The following is a 20,027-nucleotide window of genomic DNA, read 5'->3' as shown; positions in this document are numbered from 1 at the left end:
TCATAGACCTCCCATAGACACACTGTTTGACACTGAGGCAGGCGGGATTCCGTGGCGGAGGGCTCTGCCGCTGAATTCTTCAGATTTTTGCTCAGTGTGAACGGGCCCTTATACAGAACAACTATCACTGAACAAGCCAATGTGGCCCTGTGTAATAAGGCCAGAGATCAACTGACGGACAAGCAAACACATATTCGTTGGCTTATGTAAGGCTATGTTCACATGGTGTAAGAGGCCGGCCGTTCTGTGACCCGGCCGGGTCATGGAGCGGCCAGTCTCTGAAAAGATCATCCCGGCCGGTATTGCAGTACCGGCTGGATGATCTTTCAGCCCGCAGAGTTCTGATGCGGGCACATCCATGCACGCCCGCATCAGAACTCTCCACTGCACGCTATGAAGCTTGCGGCCGTAGCCGCTCGCTTCATAGTGTGCACTGACATGGTTTGCTAGGGGTCACGGCCGGAGTGTATACTATGCATATACGCTCCGGCAGGGATCCTGTAGACACCCGGCCAGCGTATTTTCTCGTATTTACAACAACGGCCGTATAAAAACGAATAAATACGTTGTGTGAACATAGCCTAATACTGGATGTGTAGCGGACTTCTGATGGCAGCAAAAGGGTTATATGAACATTTCAGCGAATGTCCCTTGTTGTGCATAGAAACCACAGCTCAGCTTTCATTTTACTACAGCTCATGAATATTTGAAAGCTGACCTCTGGTTGTGATGGGTAACAAAGAACATTCTTACTATAAGACTGCTTGATAAATTTTTTCCATTTTAAAGAAGTTTTTGGACAGGCCATTGAAAACAACAAACCTGCATACTCGCCTCCACTGATCCACTGCCAAGTTTTCCAGTCCTCGCTGTGGTCCTCTTCCTCTCCCTTCTGCAGGAACTGTCTGCTCAGCTCAGTGATTGGCTGAGTGGGCATGAAATTTTATTGGAAGAAGGAAGAAGAGGACCACAGCAACGTAGACAGAAAGACATGACAGTGGTAAAGGTCAGGATCAATAAAGGTGAGTATACACAATTTTAATTATTATTTTCAAAGATGCAAACAACATATATATATATTTTTAACCCTGTTAAAGGGATCTTGCCATCACGGGCAGCATGAAATAGAGAGGCAGGGTCTAGAATAGGAGATAAATAGCTGATTGGTGGGGCTCCTATTGCTGGGACCGATCCCAGGTATGGAGGCCAGTAGTTCAAAACTAAAATCAATTTTTCCTTTAAAGTTTCTGCTCAACTCCAGAATGGCAGGTGGGCCCAGGTACTCTTATGCCTACCCAGTGGGGTAGATTTGCCATTCGGGACTCGAGGAACGTGAACGGTCCTCCAACTTTCTAAGCAACCTAAGCGATGCCTGAATGTACATAGGAGAGGATTATATAGGATTTATATTCACTGGAGATTTATTTTTTTATCTTGCAAGGACAACGCCTTGTCCATATGGTCTCTAAGAGGGGATGTGGATGTCATTGTAGGGGAAAGGTGGCAGATCCTGAATTAATCATCTGCCAGACCAAAATGATGGGATAAAGCTGTCATTTCCAACCTGTTGGCAAAACTACAACTCCCAGCATGCCCGGACAAATTCCCCTTTAGGGTGCGTTCACATGTACAGGATCTGCAGCAGATTTGATGGCGCAGATTTGTTGCAGATTCAATGCAAAGTAACTCTGGGCCATCAAATCTGCTGCGGATCTGCTGCAGATTCAAATCTGCGCCATCAAATCTGCTGCAGATCCTGTACGTGTAAATGCACCCTGAGGGTACAAATACGCACACCATATACGCAGCAGATCTGCAGCAGATTTGATGGTGCAGATTTGATGCTGTGTTCAGTTATTTAGATCTAATCTGCTGTGTATCTGCTGCGTATCGCAGCAGAAAATACGCTGCAATACGGTGTGTGGGTTTGTACCCAAAGGGTGCGTTCACACCTACAGGATCCGCAGCAGATCTGCAGCGGATCCGCAGCAGATTTGATGGTGCAGATATGATGCTGTGTTCAGTTATTAAAATGGAATCTACTGCGGATCTGCTGCGGATCCGCAGCAGAAAATCAGCTGCGGATCCGGTAAGTGTGAACGTACCCTTAAGGGTGCGTTCACATGTACAGGATCTGCAGCAGATTTGATGGCCCAGAATTACTTTGCATTGAATCTGCAACTTCAAATCTGCGCCATTAAATCTGCTGCAGATCCTGTACTTGTGAACGCACCCTAATGCTGCGTTTACATGTAACGATTATTGGCCCGATCGTACGATTAGCGATGTCGGATTTACGATTTTTTTTTTATAACGATCAGCGTTTAGATGGTACGATATATCGTTCGAAAATTCGCACTGCGATCGTTTTGCGATCGTTTAAGCCTATCTCACACATTGGTTAAATCGGCGAACGACTGTTCACACGGAACGATTTACGTTTTTTTTGCGTACGATGAACGACGATTTGATGACCTGATGAAAGATCAAAATTCGTTCGAACGTTCGCTGCGTTTACACGTACGATTGTCGTTCGAATTCGACCGTTATCGCACAAATTCGCACGATAATCGTTCCGTGTAAACGCAGCATAAGAGGGATTGATTCTTACCACGTCTCTTATGAAGCGGAGAATATTTGCCTTCCCGATGTCACGCAGGTTTATTACGCCATCTCCTCACCTCCCGCAGGTACTGAGACTTAGATAATACACTTAGCCTGGGCTTATTGTTGTGGGGCCTATTTATAGAAGTCTTCTCCCTTAATCATTTCGCCAAGACATTTGCTTGCAGTCATTCTTAATTCGGTTTTGGACACTTGAATCCTGATTTAGCCAATCGCCGGCCTGGAGGTTTTTCAATCCTGTTAAATCCTATAGAGGGATTTATTAATCTCAGTAAGGGATTGCTGCTATCCTCTGTCTAGAAAATCTCTGCCTCAGCATCCTTGTGCCCAGGCCACATTTGTCTGATGTAGAAAGTCCAAAGCTACTTATTCATAGCCGGGCATCTGAGATACGGACACCTGCCAGTCACTAAGACACGGGGACGGGGTGACATGAGGGAATGGGGCTTCATTAGGATAATCCTATGTCTTATTCTAAACATATATAAAGCAGCACTCCGGGCACTCACCACCTTATTTTACGACTCCTCCACATGACTGTCAACATCCAATAACTACTGCTGTGCGGCCTGGAAACCACTTGGAGACTCACATGGGGCTTGTCATTGAGAGACTTTGGGAAATGACTTCCGGTCCACTCATCAGTAGCTATGGGATTCAGATACGTACAGCACCAGTCACGTGGGCAAGCATGGGCATCATATTGTGGAAATAAAGCACGACTGTTTAGTTATAGCATGTTGCTAAGAGGCAGAAAAAAACAGACTGTCCCTTGAAGAAACTGTAGACCTGTTAAAGTTGTCAGATGCCCACCAGTCTATAGAATTATCAAGGAGAAGCACCCGGCTAAGCACTTCTCTCTCCGCTCACTGCACACAAGACCAAAAAGCTCCAAATACTTACATTAGAAGTTGGCTTTGATCACCATCTGAGGAGAGAACGCACTCAGCATTATCTCGTAAATTAGTTAAATGGACAATGTCACTTTAAAAAATTTTTGGACATGTAATATGGATGTGCTGTACATGAAAGGTAAATTAAGGCCTCATCTCTGACCATCTATAAAGTTCTAGGCATCTGTCCACTATGTAAATACTTATTTTCTTGCTATCATCATCAGTAGCAGCAGTCTACTGCTTAGACCATGGCTGCTTTTGTGATATATAACCCTTTCCTTTCTGTGATTCTCTTGCTGTTTTTCCTTTTTGCTCACATAGAATATTGCAAATCCAGTATAACAATGACCCTCTTCTCCTTCCACCTGTCATCTTTTAGTAGTGTACTGTTAATGATCCTTCGTTCTGAACAATGCCAGCCTATTTAGTTCAGCGCACTTACCAGTACTTGTTATGTTATGGCATAGCAGAGAGGAGTCTGTGCTGTGCTGTTATTGGCCGGAGAGAAGTAAGATAGGTACTTCTTGTAAACAGTCCAGGCTTTTCCTACCATTAATACTCATTGTCCATTGGTAGGATTTTTGATCCACCATGCAGATCCCCACCAGTCGCTGTGCTTTTGTGTAAGTGGAGCGATTGTCGATGTGCGATCGACCACTCATTTCAAATCTGTGGCCATAATGGATACCTGATACACAGCTGATACGTCATAGACAGTTATCTTCGTCAGAATAGAACATAATTAGATTGCACTGGATTCTGGAGATAACCCCTACATGTAAAATGCCCTCTAAATCTGGCAATACAGCAGAGTTATCCAGACCCCTGTGGTATTGGATGATGATTTTATGTGTGTGTGTGTGGGGGGGTGCATCCCAGCAGATGTTATTAGGAGAAAGCAGGGTCAGGTATGTTGGATTTCGGGGTTTAGGACATTTCATTGGGGTCTCCCATTCCCCTGTCCTCATTAAAATAAGGTATGTTGCAGTAATACATGGCGACTGTCTGAACAAGCATCTGGTTGGCCTGTACCTTGTGCATAGGACCCAGTCTTAGGGATAATGAGCCTCGACGTTATAATTCCTCTCCTGTAGTAGTTGACTATGGAGGCCCACAGAAGAAGCCCCATCTTTCTTGACTCTACACCCCTTATAAATCGTTATTATGATCAGCACTCCTGGTGTTTCAGAGCTTTGTCAGTACAGAGATCCATTCAGAAGGTTTTGTATTTTCACCGCTCTGTACTGGAATCAGTCCGGGGGGATATCGTATATATGTCGGGGTGGGGGACGGGCAATTACAGAAACATATCATTAATAGGTCACATCCCATTACTGCTGAAGACATTCCAGCACTGTGAGGAGTCAAAAAGTAGAGCAGAGAAATGAAGCACATTAACTCCTTTAAGGGGCCTATTCCACGGGAGCGATAATCGGCCGAATCGGCCTGATTTGGCCGATTATCGCTCGGTGGAATAGAGAAAACGATCAGCCGATGATCGTGTCATCGGCTGATCGTTTATTTAGGGCCAGACCTAAAATCATCGGTCACCCACTGCGCATTGCTACGGTGGAATAGCGGTGCGCGACCGACGATTTGAGAAGCACCATATATTACCTGGCAGGACTTCTCCTCCGCTCCGTCTTCCTCCCCAGGTCCTGCGGTGCAGCAGCAGCTTTGGTGCAGCCTGTCTGAGCTGTCAGACCGCTCAGCCAATCACAGACCGGGACCGCCGCGGCCAGTGATTGGCTGAGCATTCTGACAGCTTAGACAGGCCGCACCAGAGTTGATGCTGCCCCACAGGACCCCAGGAGGAAGACGGAGCGGAGGAGAAGTCCTGACAGGTAATGTATGCTGCAAGGGCTGCAAGGACATCGCTAACAATGTCCCTGCAGCCCTCGCTCAACGATCATCGGGCTGTGGAATAGGCCCAGAAAACGAGCGCCGATCTAGCAGATCGGCGCTTGTTTACATCGTTTATCGGGCCCCCAACGGCCCGTGGAATAGGACCCTAACTCCATTAACTCCACATTAACTCCTGTTAGTTCTTTTATATATAATATTTTTTTTATTTATTTAAGTTTTCTATAGTTAAATCAATGTTCTACATATGGCCACTAGGTGTCTCCCATTACTAGGCATGTGTACAGCTGCTGTGCGTCCACATTCAGTAACACAAAATCCTGGGGGTGCTTGCATTGTATGGTCAGCTCTCCTGTCACACAGCACCATAGTGACATTATACTGACTGAATTGTTGCATAAAAAAGAGCACTGTCTCCTGGTAAGCCGCGTAGCTGATAATATAATTACCAAAAGTTAATAATATAATTGGCCTAAGTTAATTGCCCTTAGTTGATATACAACCTGGAAGATGAACAGGACGGGGACTTCCTGTGTTTGGTCTTTTTTTTTATTATTTTTTTTTATATCTGCACAGAGGGAGCATGGATTGCAGTTTGGCCATATGGATAACGTTGATTTAAACATAGAAAACGTAATCAATAAAGAGAGTATATTGCAAAACTTATTGCAGTCACAAAAAAAAAAAAAAGTGACAGGTACCCTTTATACTGCAGCATTTTTCTGTCCTGTTATGTACTGCAGATGGATTTTGCATCGGAGCTGCTGACACAGGTGTGAGTGAAGTCTTAGGCCGGGTTCACATGTGTCCCTTGCATCAGAATAAGGTGATCATAGCTAATACAAAAATACATCCGTTGTTATCAGGCTTTTGTACTACAAACATTTCAGAGCTGGATAAGGCAGGGTTCACATTGCTCTCTGTCAAAATGAGATGTTGATGTCAATGGGGTCTGTGCCTGTACATGCACGTATACGACGGCTTCCCATTTTGACAGAATGCCGACATACATTGCAGACATATATGTTCCTGTCCAGTGTCTGAACCAGTCCGGCGCCCCCACTGACATGCCAGATGCCTAGACACATCCCTTTGGGATACGTTTCTACAGGGGCTTTATTAACACTGAGCCAGTTTACCTGATGGATCACTAGAACTAGTCCCACCACTGTCTGTGCATGCGCCCTGACACAGCCCCATAGAGTTACACTATGAGGCTGCCTCAGAACAGAGCCGGGATAGAACACACCGGACGATTATCGTTCGCATAATTGTTAACGATAAACGATCTCAAACGACCGCTATTGCGAAAGACCTTGTTCACCAATTTACATGGAACGATAATTGTTACTTATGATCGTTCTTGCGGTCGCCTTGTCGTCGCTATTACGTTCGTCACTTCTGCGAACGACCGAACGAGGTCTTATTCAATGTGAACGAGCAACGATAAAAATAGGTCCAAGTCTTATTAAGCGATCAATGATTTCTCATTTGGTCGTTAATCGTTAACTATTTAACTGAACTATTATCGCTTATGCTACGTTTATTTCCCCGAGCGTACGATTAACTATGTCAGAGTAACGGGTTTTTATTGTCATAACGATCAGCGTTTAGACGGTACGATATATCGTATGGAAATTCGTTTTGCGATCGCTTAAGCCCATCTCACACATAGGAAAAATCGGTGAACGACCTGCAAATTTTTTCCGAACAATCAACGACTATTTGAGAACATTGAGAAGGTCAAAATGAACGATTTTTCGCTCATCATTTGATCGTTTGCTGCGTTTACACGTACGATTATCGTTCGAATTCGATCATTATCGTGCGAATTCGCACGATAATCGTTCCGTTTAAACGCAGCATTAGATTCGAACGACTTAACGATAATCTGAACAATAATCGTCCAGTGGAATAGGGCCCTTAGCATGGTTCAATCTCTGGCTCTCGTGCTGTCGCAGTCCTGTTACAGCCTGACTGTTTTTGATGCCACAGGTTGGGGAATTTAGATTAGGCTAAATCAATAGTAAGAAAAATATAAGGCTTACTGAGGAGTATCCTGGATGGTGCCTTTGAAGAGAACCTCTGAAAATGAGGTTTAAAAGGTACGTCAGAGAAAATGTTGATTTTTTTTATATCAACCGGTGTCAGAAAGTTATACAGATTTGCTACTTCTTAAATTTGAAGCCGTCCAGTACTTATCAGCTGCTGTATGTCCTGCAGAAAGTAATGTATTCTTTCTAGTCTGACACACTGCTCTCTGCTTCCACCTCTGTTCACGTCAGGAACTGTCCAGAGCAGGAGAGGTTTTCTATGGGGATTTGCTGCTACTGCTCTGGAAAGTTCCTGACATTAACAGGGGTGGCAGCAGAGAATACCCTTTCAGACTGGAAAGAATACACCACTTTCTGCAGCTGATAAGTACTGGAAGGCTTGTGATTTTTGAAGTAATTTACAGATCTATATTACTTTCTGATGCCAGTGGATTTAATATATATAAAAAAAAAATCTGGAGTACCCCTTTAATCCATTGACATCATGTAACAGAGCAGAAGCTGAATTATATTTTAGGAAACTGTTCAGTTTCATTTAGCCAGACCTAGGAGTCCACTGGGTGGTCAGTCACTAATTAGGACCACCCCCTAGACTCCTAAGGGCCCTATTCCACGGTACGATTATCGTTCAGATTATTGCTAAATCGTTCGAATCTAAACGATAATCGTTCGGTTGAATAGCAGTTAACGACTAATGACCGAAAGAGAAATCGTTGATCGTTTAATAAGATCTGGACCTATTTTTATCGTTGCTCTTTTGCAAATCGTTTGCATTGAATAAGACGTCGTTCGCAGTAGTGACAAACGCAATAGTGACGTCAAGACGACTGCAAGAACGATCATAAGTAACAATTATCGTTCCATGTAAATGGGTGAACGATTTCAGGCCTTTCGTAGTGGTCGTTTGGATCATTTATCGTTAACGATTATGCAAGCGATAATCGTCCCGTGGAATAGGGCCCTAACTCCAGAATGAACAGAGAATCCAACCAGTAAGTTACATGGAATCTGTTATATACTGTTATATATCCATCTGCTCAGCACCTCTTGCTCTACAACATGATGTTGATTGATTAAAGAAAACTCCAATCTGCAGGAATCCTATAGAGCAGGAGGAGCTGAGTAGATTGACATATAGATTTATGGGAAAAGTTCCAGGATAACCTGTCATTTTTTCATCTAAATCTCTGCTCATTCTAGGCTACGTAGTCATGTGGGCGGTCCCACACAGTGACTGACAGTGATGTATATACTGTAGAGCTGTTAGTAGCACCGCCCACATGACTGTTTAGCTCAGAACAAGCTGAGATTTACACAAATAAATGATGTTATCCTGGAACTTTTCCCATAAATCTGTATATCAATCTATGCAGCTTCTCCATAACATGCTACCTGCAGACGAGACTGCATTGTCAATGAGACAGGTTCCCTTTTATTCCTTATTATAGTCAGTAGACATGTACATTTCCCCCATTTTCTGCAGGAGCTGGTTATGTTACACTACAATACCAGGACTTTGTATCTGTAGTAGAATCAGACATCACATCTGCTCGGCCGTACACACCAGAAATGTTTGGTATAAACAGAACGTCCCGTAAAACCCAACCAGAATAGTATAAACATGAACCTAGCAGAGCTGTTTGTGCTCCCCATGTGAGAAGCCGACACTTGGGTACACAGTGCGGATTATATATTACTGGTGAGTGTCAACTGAGTCTGCCTGTTTATACACAACCTATCCAATGTACAATAGTAATAAAAGTGACAACCATAACAAATAGAAAGGGATGAAAGGGCTTAAAAGGTTTGTCTATTCTTAAAGGGGTATTGTCATCTTGTAAAACAGTTGTTTTCCAACCTGCGGCCCTCCAGCTGTTGCAAAACTACAACTCCCAGTGGCTGTCTGGGCATGCTGGGAGCTGTTGTTTTGCAATGGCTGGAAGGCTGTAGGTTGGAGAACACTCTCATGAAGTGTTTGCATGCTACTAGAATGCACCTGGCTGTTAAGGTGACCTGCAGTGTTACAACAGTCAGATGAATAGGTCTGGCTGCAGTTCCCCGCTCTGCGTTATGGATGGCAGCACTGTGTATGGGGAAAAAGACAGAAGGGCAACCAGGGCTGTGTCCCCTTCATTCTCACCATTAGTGGTGGTGGGGGGGGGGCTCAGTTGTCGGCCCTATTGATTAAAGGGGTTGTCCAGCGAAAGTCTTTTTCTTTCAAATTAACTGGTTTCAGAAAGTTATATAGATTTGTAATTTACTTCTATTTAAAAATCTCAAGTCTTCCCATATTTATCAGCTGCTGTATGTCCTGCAGGAAGTGATGTATTCTTTCCAGTCTGACACAGTGCTCTCTGCTGACATCTCTGGCTGAGACAGGAACTGACCAGAGCAGAAGCAAATCCCCATAGAAAACCTCTACTGTTCTGTCCTGCAGCAGAGAGCACTGTGTCAGGCTGAAAAGAAAATAAAATTTCCTGCAGGACATACAGCAGCTGATAAGTATGGGAAGACTTGAGATTTTTAAATAAAAGTAAATTACAAATCTATATAACTTTCTGAAACCAGTTGATTTGAAAGAGATTTTCGCTGAATAACCCCTTTAAGTGATGCTATATGCTAGCCATGATATGGGTAAACCTCTTCATGGAAATAGGAAAACTTCTGTTTTTTTTCCCCCTTCCAGGTTAAGCACGGGGAAAGTAAGTGACTGCCCTGCTTGCCCTCATACCGGGCGCTCTTCTTTTCTGATAGGATGTTGGCTCAGTCTCTGTTTCGTTGCCAGTTAGCACATCCCTTGTTGTGTGGACAGGAAGTAAAGGCGGCTATACACCTTTAATAACCGCCGACAGATATCTCCCACATACACATGAATGTTTGGCACCATTGAATGTTCCTGTTTTCTCTATGGAGAGGGGTAACCCGTAGCTAGACAGCTCTGGCGGTGGCTTATCTCTCTGAGAACAAAAGTGTAGAGCAGTGAAATTCCACCACTTCAGACCCCTATCTCCACTGACATCATCTCTCAGTGGTATCTCACAAGACCACCCATACACTTTGTAACCCCATACACTGAAAGTGACAGCGTATAAGGGAAATGGAGTATGATGTAAGAGGGGAGCAGGGCAGCCGTTCATGCTTATGCTAAAACGGGAAGAACTTTTAGCTGAGTGTCTCTGTCTCTAAAATGGGATACCTTCTATGTTCATCCTCCTACAACACTGCTGGTATATACAGCACTATAGAGGCTTAGATTCCTGGGGGTCTCCAGGACCAGTCATTGTTTTGGTGTATCAACATAGGGCACATAATAATGGACTATAGGCACTACTGCAGATCTCCTTCTCTGACTTCAGTCACTGATGCATTTTGCGTCTCCATGCGACATTACACGTCAGGGTGCACAGAGGAGCAGTTGCAATGACATATGGGCACATTTGAATATATTCATGAGCACCGGCCGCCCACGTCATCAGCTGAAATTAGCCCTGGAGACGTCTCAGTCCACGATGTACCATAGGGGGATGTAAGGGAACGCACATGCCATGGATAGCAGCCTATTACTTAAGAATGGCTTAATTCTGAACTCATATGCTCTGTAGGTTCCGCAGCAGATGGATTGTCATGTATGGTGACCCAGCTATGGAGAATCCACGCCTGTAATGCCTTTTAGGCCTAGTGAAACATTACAGCAAATGCACATTGTGCTCTATTTACTGCAAATTCGAGGGCTTAAAGTGATCGCAGTTATAACTGAACCCCAATATCTTCAGGGTGCGTGGTCCACCCAGAGACCCCATACTAGCTAAACAAGGCCCTAAGTTTAACTTTTACAGGACTTTTAGGGTGCATCTTTGCAGCAGGTGTTCCTTCAAGTTTACTATTTAAGTACCTGCAGGAAAAGTATATGTCAGAACTTGTGGAACTTGATTTTTACCCCAAAGGCCATTTACTCTGAGCAGATGAGATGTCACCGATAGAAAATGGCTTTCATAACAAACATTCATCAAAATCCAAACATAAGGTGTATAATAATAATAATAATAATAATAATAATAATAATATTTATTTGTATAGCACCAACAGATTCCGCAGCGCTTACTATGTACTGTAGTATAATAAACATAGGCATACCTGGTAACAGAGGAGGCTAGAGCCCCTATAATATAGATTATACATTCTGCACTATAACAACATTCTAATAGAGCCGATGTCATACAACAAGTATACCGGCCGGTGATAAGAGGAAGGGGTGCAGGAAAGGGAAAGAGACAGATACATCAAGGGGAGAGTCTTGTACTTCGCCAACATGATGGAATAGTCCCTAAGCATTGCAGACCAGGGTGGGCATCTTCTCTCAGATCATAACCAGGTGTTCCCTGGCAAGCCACAATGTGTCCTTACAAGAGTCCATAAGGTGTGATGCCTCCTGGATAGCCCCAGGGTATAAGCCTCAGGAGGGGATGCAGTAGGCTGCTCCTGGGAACTGAGAGGTGCAAGGGTGTTTCTTATGTAATTGGTTAAATTACATAGTACCTGGTGTTGCTAAGTTTACTTGTGCACCAGGTGCTGTCACAAGGTGAACCTCAGCAGTCCCCTTTAATTCCAATGTGAACATAGCCTTAGGGCTGTACTATCATTGTACAGTAGGGGCTGTATAGACAGTTGGCGATGTCCATGCAGACCTTTAAAGCTGTTATATAATAAAGATGTATACTTACCTGTCCGTGCTCCCCCGGTGTCCTCCTGGATTATTTCTGGGATTCCCGGCTCACTTATCTGAAATGCCAGACCGCTCAGCCAATCACTGGCGGAGATGTGACAACGTCAGTGACTGTGGCTGTGCTGAGGTGGGAATCCCAGAAACAATGCAGCAGGAAACCAGGGAGCATAGACAGGTAAGTATACGTCTTTTTATTATTTTCTTTACCCTCGCATCAGCCATCAGCTGCTCATCACTATTACATGTAGTGATGCGCTGTCAGCGACTGATGATTTTTTTAATAAATTTTGAGAGGCAACAATCAGCCGATGAGTAAATCCGCATGGGGCAGTATAGCTGCATGTTTTGTTTTGTTTTTTACCAAAATGGCATCAAAGTTGTAGTGTTTTTGCCAGACTGTGATAAAAGTGCAACTGCGGCTGTGTAAACCTAATCGAAAAACAAACAAAAAAAAAGTGACTGAATGGGTTAATCGTGTTTTATTATTATTATTATCATCATTATTATTCAATTGTGTTCCAGCTTTCCTTTTTTAAAAAAAGGCCTGTGAAAAATAAAGCTGGAATCTGCTTGGTTGCTATGGGCAACTGATCCTGTGTACAAGGTTTGAGAATCTCCCCTATACTGTAGACTAGATGTGGTGTATGTAGTTTATATAGGAAGTCATCCTGTAGTAAGAGTCTCTTTGTTGCTCTGATAAAATGAAAGCTGAGCTGTGATTGGTTGTTATGGGCAGAAAGAGAAATATAAAGGGGTTATCTAGGATTACAAAAAGCACAGATACTTTTTTTTAAATACAGTGCCACCCCTGTCCTCAGGTTGTGTGTGGTATTACAATTCAGTTCAATTCAGCTCAAAACACACACCCAAACTGAGGACAGAGGTGCTGTTTCTGGAAGAAAGCAGCCATGTTTTTCTAAGCACAGATAAACCCCTTTATTGTAAGACAGCCTGGCAGTGTGGTGGTGTATATAGTGTGATATTACATGTAGTGTTAAGTAGCATACATTGTATATTGTATGACAGTGAATGTAGTGTGATATTGTATAATGATAGTGTATACAGTGTGATATTGTATATAGTGTGTACAGTATGTATTGTAATATTTTATGTAGTATGATATATACAGTGCATATAGTACATAAACGGATGTAGTGTAATAGTTTACACAGTATTATGTAGTATGAAAGTGTGTATATTGTGATACTGTATAATGTGACAGTGTATAGTGTGAATGTAGTTTAATGTAGTATACATTGTACATAGTATGACAGTGTATATATTGGGATATTGTGAGTAATATGACAATATATAAATTGTGATAATGTATGTAATGTGACATTGGATGAAGTATGATGTAATATACATTGTATATAGTAGGACAGTGTATATGGTGTGATATTGTATGTAATGTGACAGTGGATGTAGTATGATGTAGTATACATTGTATATAGTATGACAGTGTTTGTAGTATTATGTAATATACATTGTCTATAGTGTGATATTGTATGTAGTATGATGTAATATACATTGTATATAGTATGACAGTGTATGTAGTATTATGTAATATACATTGTATATAGTGTGATATTGTATGGAGTATGATGTAATATACATTGTATATAGTATGACAGCGTATATATTGTGATATTGTGAGTAATATGACAGTATCTAAATTGTGATAATGTATGTAATGTGACATTGTATGCAGTATGATGTAATATACATTGTTTATAGTAGGACAGTGTATATGGTGTGAAATTGTATGTAATGTGACAGTGGCAGTAGTATGATGTAGTATACATTGTATATAGTATGACAGTGTATGGGTGTGATATTGTATGTAATCTGATAGTGTACATATAGGGATAATATTGCTCTTCCTTCACCACTACATCTCATGTGTGAACCTGACCCTACTCCCTCTTGCAGATTTATTGCACTGTCACTCCTCAGCTACTTTCATCGTACTTGCAGCATCCCGGCTGCTCCGCCTGCTACTATCCGCGGGATTTGCATTTGCAATGAGAGGAGGGGTAGCTGTAAGTCAGTCATGCTATGACATCTGTGTATCAGACACCAGGCTTGTGCTGGGCCCCACACTCACACCGGGGGTAGCCAAGTATATCACAGTCTGCTGCCTGTTTATACTGCTCCTCCTTTATTTTTCCAGCTACGGGACAATAGAATGACATGCCCCGGGGTTATCCCTCTCCTATCCTGGCAGCCAGAGCCACATTCAGGGTTGGTGCAGCTCCAGGCTTGTCTCCTATGATAATTTCCTGTATTATTCCTTTGGTAAGCAGAGATTTTACTCTTCCACAATCTGCTAATGTTGTGGAGTCACAGAACCTAGTGTGACCCGGGGACCCATCGACGTGAGCTACATTGTGATCTACAAAGTACAGTCTCTCACGCTCCATATCTGAGCACCTTCGCCTGTCGGGGAACATGACAACAGCAGCGTATTAATATCTGCTCTCTTCTCACCAATCACAACTGAACACTTTCTATAAGGGCTCCTATGGCTGAACGGTAAGAAAGCACCAGGGGAGCGCAGTACTGCCGGGCTTCACAGTCCTATCTGGGGGCGGCTTTTAGCAGGAACGAAGGGAGACCTGGGTTTCGTTTGCTGGTCCAGAGACATTAAAGGGTTAATGTCATTGTATCTTATTGGAGATAATATATAATGGATGCCTCAGCCTGGATAGTAATACTTGCTTATTGATTGCAGTTTATGTTTTGTTGTCTATCTTAGTTGTATTGTGTAACGTGATATGGGTCTATACTCACCCTTGGGTCCTCCAATGTATTCAATGTGATGGTTTGATGGCGAAATTATAGAACCCTGTCAAATGTACTTGTTAGCAGCGACAAAGCAATAGCAATTAAGTACAGCAAGGCTACAGTAGAAATGAATGTTTGGTTTGTAGAGAGTGTGATGTGATTTCAAGTTAAAGGGATTGTCCAACAAATAAAAAAGATGTGTGTTTGAGCTGGGTCACGTGAAAAAAAAACCCCACTTTGACTCACCTACTACCCTGCTGTTGTGTCCACCCCATGGTGCCTGATCCCAGGTGAGCAGTGCTCTTATTTCGACACACAGTAACAGTCACTGTTACTGTCCGTGATTGGTCACACTGAAGAAAAGTATGGATTTTGCATCACTTTCTATCACAGAACTTGGAGTCTTAGGGATCTTTTACACAAGCCGATTATTGGCAGTCATTGACGTTGATCGGTCTGTGTGAAAGCACCAGTGATCAGCTGACAAACGATAAATCTTTGTCCGATCGCATCTTTTGTGCAGGCATTTAAATTATTAAAAGTGGTCCACACACTTCCTGTGTAAACGGCGCCATTATTTTCACTTGATGTCGATCAGCTGATCATACCGCCCAGCTCAGGGTTGGTTTGGAGTAGTATTTTTAGACTTGCTTTTAGAGATCCTTGACTTGGTTTGGTGTAGATAATAGTGCTCTCTGTGCGTTTAAACCTTGTATTATTTGTTCCTCTCTAGTACTTTGATTCGCTCTTAGTCCATTTGGTTCTTAGTTCATTCTTGTGTAGTCCTTGCCCTTGTTACTGTAGTTGCTGCTTTTTCTCCCAGTTAGATTTAGTTGCATTTTCTTAGTTCGTAGTTCAGTATTGCTCAGTCTTATTATTGTCTGTGGATTCTAGTATTTTTCTGTTTGTGTTGGGGTCAGGTTTGTATTAGAGTCATCTTCAAGGACAGTGAGGGTCAGCGATGCCCAGTGTTAGGGTCAGTTCAGGGGTCGATTTAGGTAAAGCTGGTTAGGGTCAGTATTGTAATTTCTTCCTGTTCATCATCTGTCCGCTTCAGTTCCTGACTCCATCATTCCATCACCCATTTCCATAACATTTCTGTTATGTATTGAGTTCCTATTCTTGTTATTTGTTATCTACATGTTTTCATATTTGTTTTTGCGACAGTTTTTTACACGGCTAGGCTCTACTGTAAGTCCTGGGAGCATCTGAGTATTGGCAGGACCCTGGTAATGTGACTACAGGTGATGTATGGTTCTTTCATCCTGTGAGCGGCTGGCATTGTTACAGGATACACCACACTCCTGTTGTACCTTATTACTTAGTAAACTAAAGGAGGAAAGTTTCTTACCACATAAAAGGAATATGAAACCTAAGCAAACACTATAAAACATTTCCTTATTCTACATCTGGTACCTAACTGTAATAAAAACAGAGGTTAAGATTTCATCCTTACCTAATTTATTATAATTGGGAACCTAACACAGAAATGGGAGAAGTGCTCAGCTAAGTGATTCACTGCAGGAGACAGTCTTCATTGTACTGAGCATGTGTGACCACCAGCACTAGACTCAGTAAACGGACGTCCTGAGGGGGAACCAAAAGAACAGTAGGGGGAGCCATAACAAGGATGTAACTGCAGTATCTTCACACATTATATGAATTCTAATTGAAAACTTGTTCTGTTTTGCCTCATCTAACAGAAAAAAAAAATTTATTCATGGGGGAACCCTCTTAACCTTATATAGTTGATAATGCATTCATGAATGATATAGTGTAGGGTATGGCATCCAGGCATGTAATGTGCTCTCATCCCTCTCACTTTTCGCTTGCACATCATTTGTTTATAACAGGGCCCGATAGTCCAGCGTTGTTCCCCTACACGGCCTGTGTCAGCAAAGCAGCATTATCCGGAGAATCCCTTTAATGCTTGTTTTGCCTTGTCATTTGTAAGAGAAGATTAAAGGTCTCCATACATGTGCTCTGCTGTGTAGCTGTAATGTTCTCTGTGATGTAACCGAGCAGCACATGGCTGGGCCTTGTGATCCCACACTTCATTACCGGTAGCTATTGACATAATGGTAAAGGTCATTTTGCTGTAACACCCCCTCCCCCACCATCATAGTGTCCTCGGGTCCTGATCTTTAGTCTGCAAACATCATGCTAAAACTGCCACGACTCTACTAAGTATTAGTATGGAATAATAATAGCGTTATCCATAACAAATGTCACATAGAGCACAAATGGATTTTTAATCTGATAGTTTGTCTTCTTAAAGGGGTTTTACCATAATCAAAATCAACTATCCACAAGTTTAGATTATGGAAAAAACCCTTTGAGGCCAGATTCTCCCAAATATAATAGTGGCACATTGTGGCGCTTGTATTATGGCCGCAAATCCTGGCCTGGACTGCATATTTATTAGCCCCGCAATACATATAGGGGGATATTTATCAAACTAGAGTAAAGTGGAATCAGATTCCACCTTTCATTTTTCAAAAACTCTGTGAGGAATGAAAAGTGGAATCTGATTGGTTGCTAGGGGCAACTAAGACAATTCTTCTTTACACCAGTTTGATAAATCTCCCCCTTAGTGGGACTGTCTCTTGAAGAAAGTAGTCATGTTTTTGTAGCGTTGGATAATGCCTTTGAGCAGAAGGATAGATGCTCTTACCTTCTCCCCCAGGCCCCCCTCCTGCATGGTCCCCATAGCAACTGCCTACTCTGCCTCTATGGTGGCTACACCACTGCCTGTAAGAAGCAGTGAATAGAGTGGCAGTGTGCATGGGTTCCAGTGGTTCGACCCTCAGGGGTTATACATTTATCGCCTATCCAGTCGCAGTGGCGTAGCTACCATAGAGGCAGAGTAGGCAGTTGTTATGGGGCCCTTGCAGGAGGGGAGCCCGGGGGAGAAGGTAAGAGTGTGTGTCTTTCTGTTTAACCCCTTATGTACTGCAGTGTTTAAGTGGCCCAATGTTTGCTTACATGTTGCAACACAAAAAAGGGTTAACAAGCAGAAGACAGAGATCTCTGCTTCTCTGCACTGATAACACCTGACCTCTGTTCTCCAGCTGCTAAGTAGGAAAGGAAAATGTGCAGAGCTCTGGGGTTATCAGTGCATGAGCAGTAAAGCAGATATCTCTTTGTCTTGTACATAAGGGGTTAAGCAGAAGGTAGTCTGCTCCTGCACCTATGTATTTAACCATAACAGCTCCTAATAGACCCTTATAGGTAAAAACAGTGGACTGTCATAGCAAGCAGCCATTGGCCCTCTGGCGTATATGCAGTGATTTGTGTTGTGTTGTGTTAAAATTTTTTGCTATGGGGCCCCGTGAATCCTAGCTAGTCCCCTGATCCAGTGGATAAGTATATTTGTTGCAAGTTTGATATTTCTTTACTAAAATTCTGTTTTGTGATATACTTTCTTTAATCATGAAAAACTTGAGGTCCACTTGAGGTTTCTCTCTCAGGGCAGTGTGGTACTTGGAAATTTAGTGTCCATTAAGCAGAGTGGACGTGTGCTGGTTTCAGTGGTTGGTGGAGCCAAGCTTTGGTCTGCTGGGATGGAGTTCTATAGTTTGATAAGGGGTTATTTGCTTTTTCTGGTCTTTTCTGTGGCCAGCCAGAGGCCCATTACCGTCCCCAGATGTCAGCCCAGTTGAGCAGTTGTGGGATGAGGCATATCAATGGCTGTGCCAACATCTAATTTTCAGCATAAAGCTACTACAGTAGCATGGCACAAATCCAAATGCAAAATGGTGTCTGTCCCAGTACTAGCTAGCCTACTAATACCTAACTCTTTTATTGTCTTTTTATTGTTTTCCAATATAAACACCTCTCGTCCAACTCAAAGCCCAATAGTGAACCTCAAATATAAGCCCCAGAAGAGGAGAACAAAGGACCTTCTAGGACAATAGACTGGAGCATTCAGAACCACAGTTGTTTACAGGAGCAGGTGTTCCTAATGACTGGCATAATGCCGCCATGTATGGAAAACCAGTTTAGTTACTACCACAATGACTGGTTTGTATTGGAAGCAAAATATTGTGTGACTTGAGAGCCTCTCAAACTGCTTTATACTATATGTATTGTGTGTGTACTTGTCTAGGAGTCAGATTGTTGGTATGCCGTATGGATAATAGATCTATAAAAAGATTGGGGGTCTGGCGACCAATGGTCAGAGTTAGGGAATGATGTTGGTCATGTTGGGTCAGCCATACCATTATATAATATACACAATGTAGTAGAAGTATAGAATTTTTTTGCCGTAGATATCACCTTAAACTATATGTGTTACAATGGGGCTTCATGAGTCGATTACTAGTTTTAGCAGCAAAAAAACTGCAAACTGTGCAAATTCTGGCGAGCCTCTTATTCCTCTCGTCCCTAATCTCTACCCGGGCCATACCTGTAAGGTTAGATTTCCGCCTTGGTTACTATGAAGACATTCCTCCCTGGATCTCATTCAGTCTAATTTCCTCTTATTGTTTTTGTTTCTTTTTTTTATTGATTTGCAGGATTAAAAATAAAATGAGTTCTTGCATTTTTGTCGAAAGTCTCTAGGGGACCGTCGTCTCTGTTCGGCTATTTTTGTTACTATTCTTTATTGTTTTTATAAAAGTTAAATTTAGAGCGAGGCGGCCGGTTATACATAGCCCCGTTTTACAGCCGAGGAGGTCATTGCAGTCTCCAGAGCAAAATACTTTTAGCCGAGAATCACTTGTGCAGATTTGGGTTACGGGTTCCTGGGAATTCTCTAAATGAAGGTAATAAGATGATCCAATATCCATGTTCATTAGGGAACTCTGAATTAATAGAGACGGGGTTCCTTTATTCAAGATCCTCTGAAGCAGAGAGGATTTGGTGCTCTGAAGGACTTAGCACTTCTAGACACTTAAATAGTCCATTCATTCACATGGGAACTGTGTAATGCTTTATTTTTCCTGTGATGGCGCTGTAGAGAAATTAAATTCCTAACTACTGTATTATGAAGTGCTTATAGTTCTGGGGGGAACATTAACCTTAATAGATCAGAGGTTTCCAGATACTCCAGAAAATTCTGTGTCCTTACAATGTAAA

General features: G+C 42.6%; 1 protein-coding gene across 4 annotated transcripts in view; it reads left to right on the top strand.

The window, feature by feature from the left end:
* The window catches only part of MIB2 (MIB E3 ubiquitin protein ligase 2), a 76,582-nt gene that overhangs the window by 11,354 nt on the left and 45,201 nt on the right, over positions 1-20,027 (top strand). Inside the window, exon 1 of one of the 4 annotated variants that reach the window (XM_069948924.1) lies at positions 14,587-14,696. The exons of the other annotated variants lie outside the window; for them this stretch is intronic. The gene's annotated coding sequence lies outside the window, so the exon portion shown is untranslated. Of the gene's footprint in view, positions 1-14,586; positions 14,697-20,027 lie in introns of those variants that run through there. 4 annotated transcript variants of the gene reach the window in all.

This window comes from Dendropsophus ebraccatus, chromosome 12, assembly GCF_027789765.1.
Source record: "Dendropsophus ebraccatus isolate aDenEbr1 chromosome 12, aDenEbr1.pat, whole genome shotgun sequence".
Classification (NCBI taxonomy): domain Eukaryota; kingdom Metazoa; phylum Chordata; class Amphibia; order Anura; family Hylidae; genus Dendropsophus; species Dendropsophus ebraccatus.
The sequence above is the reverse complement of the archived record's forward strand: the minus strand, read 5'-3'. Positions and strand labels throughout refer to the sequence as shown.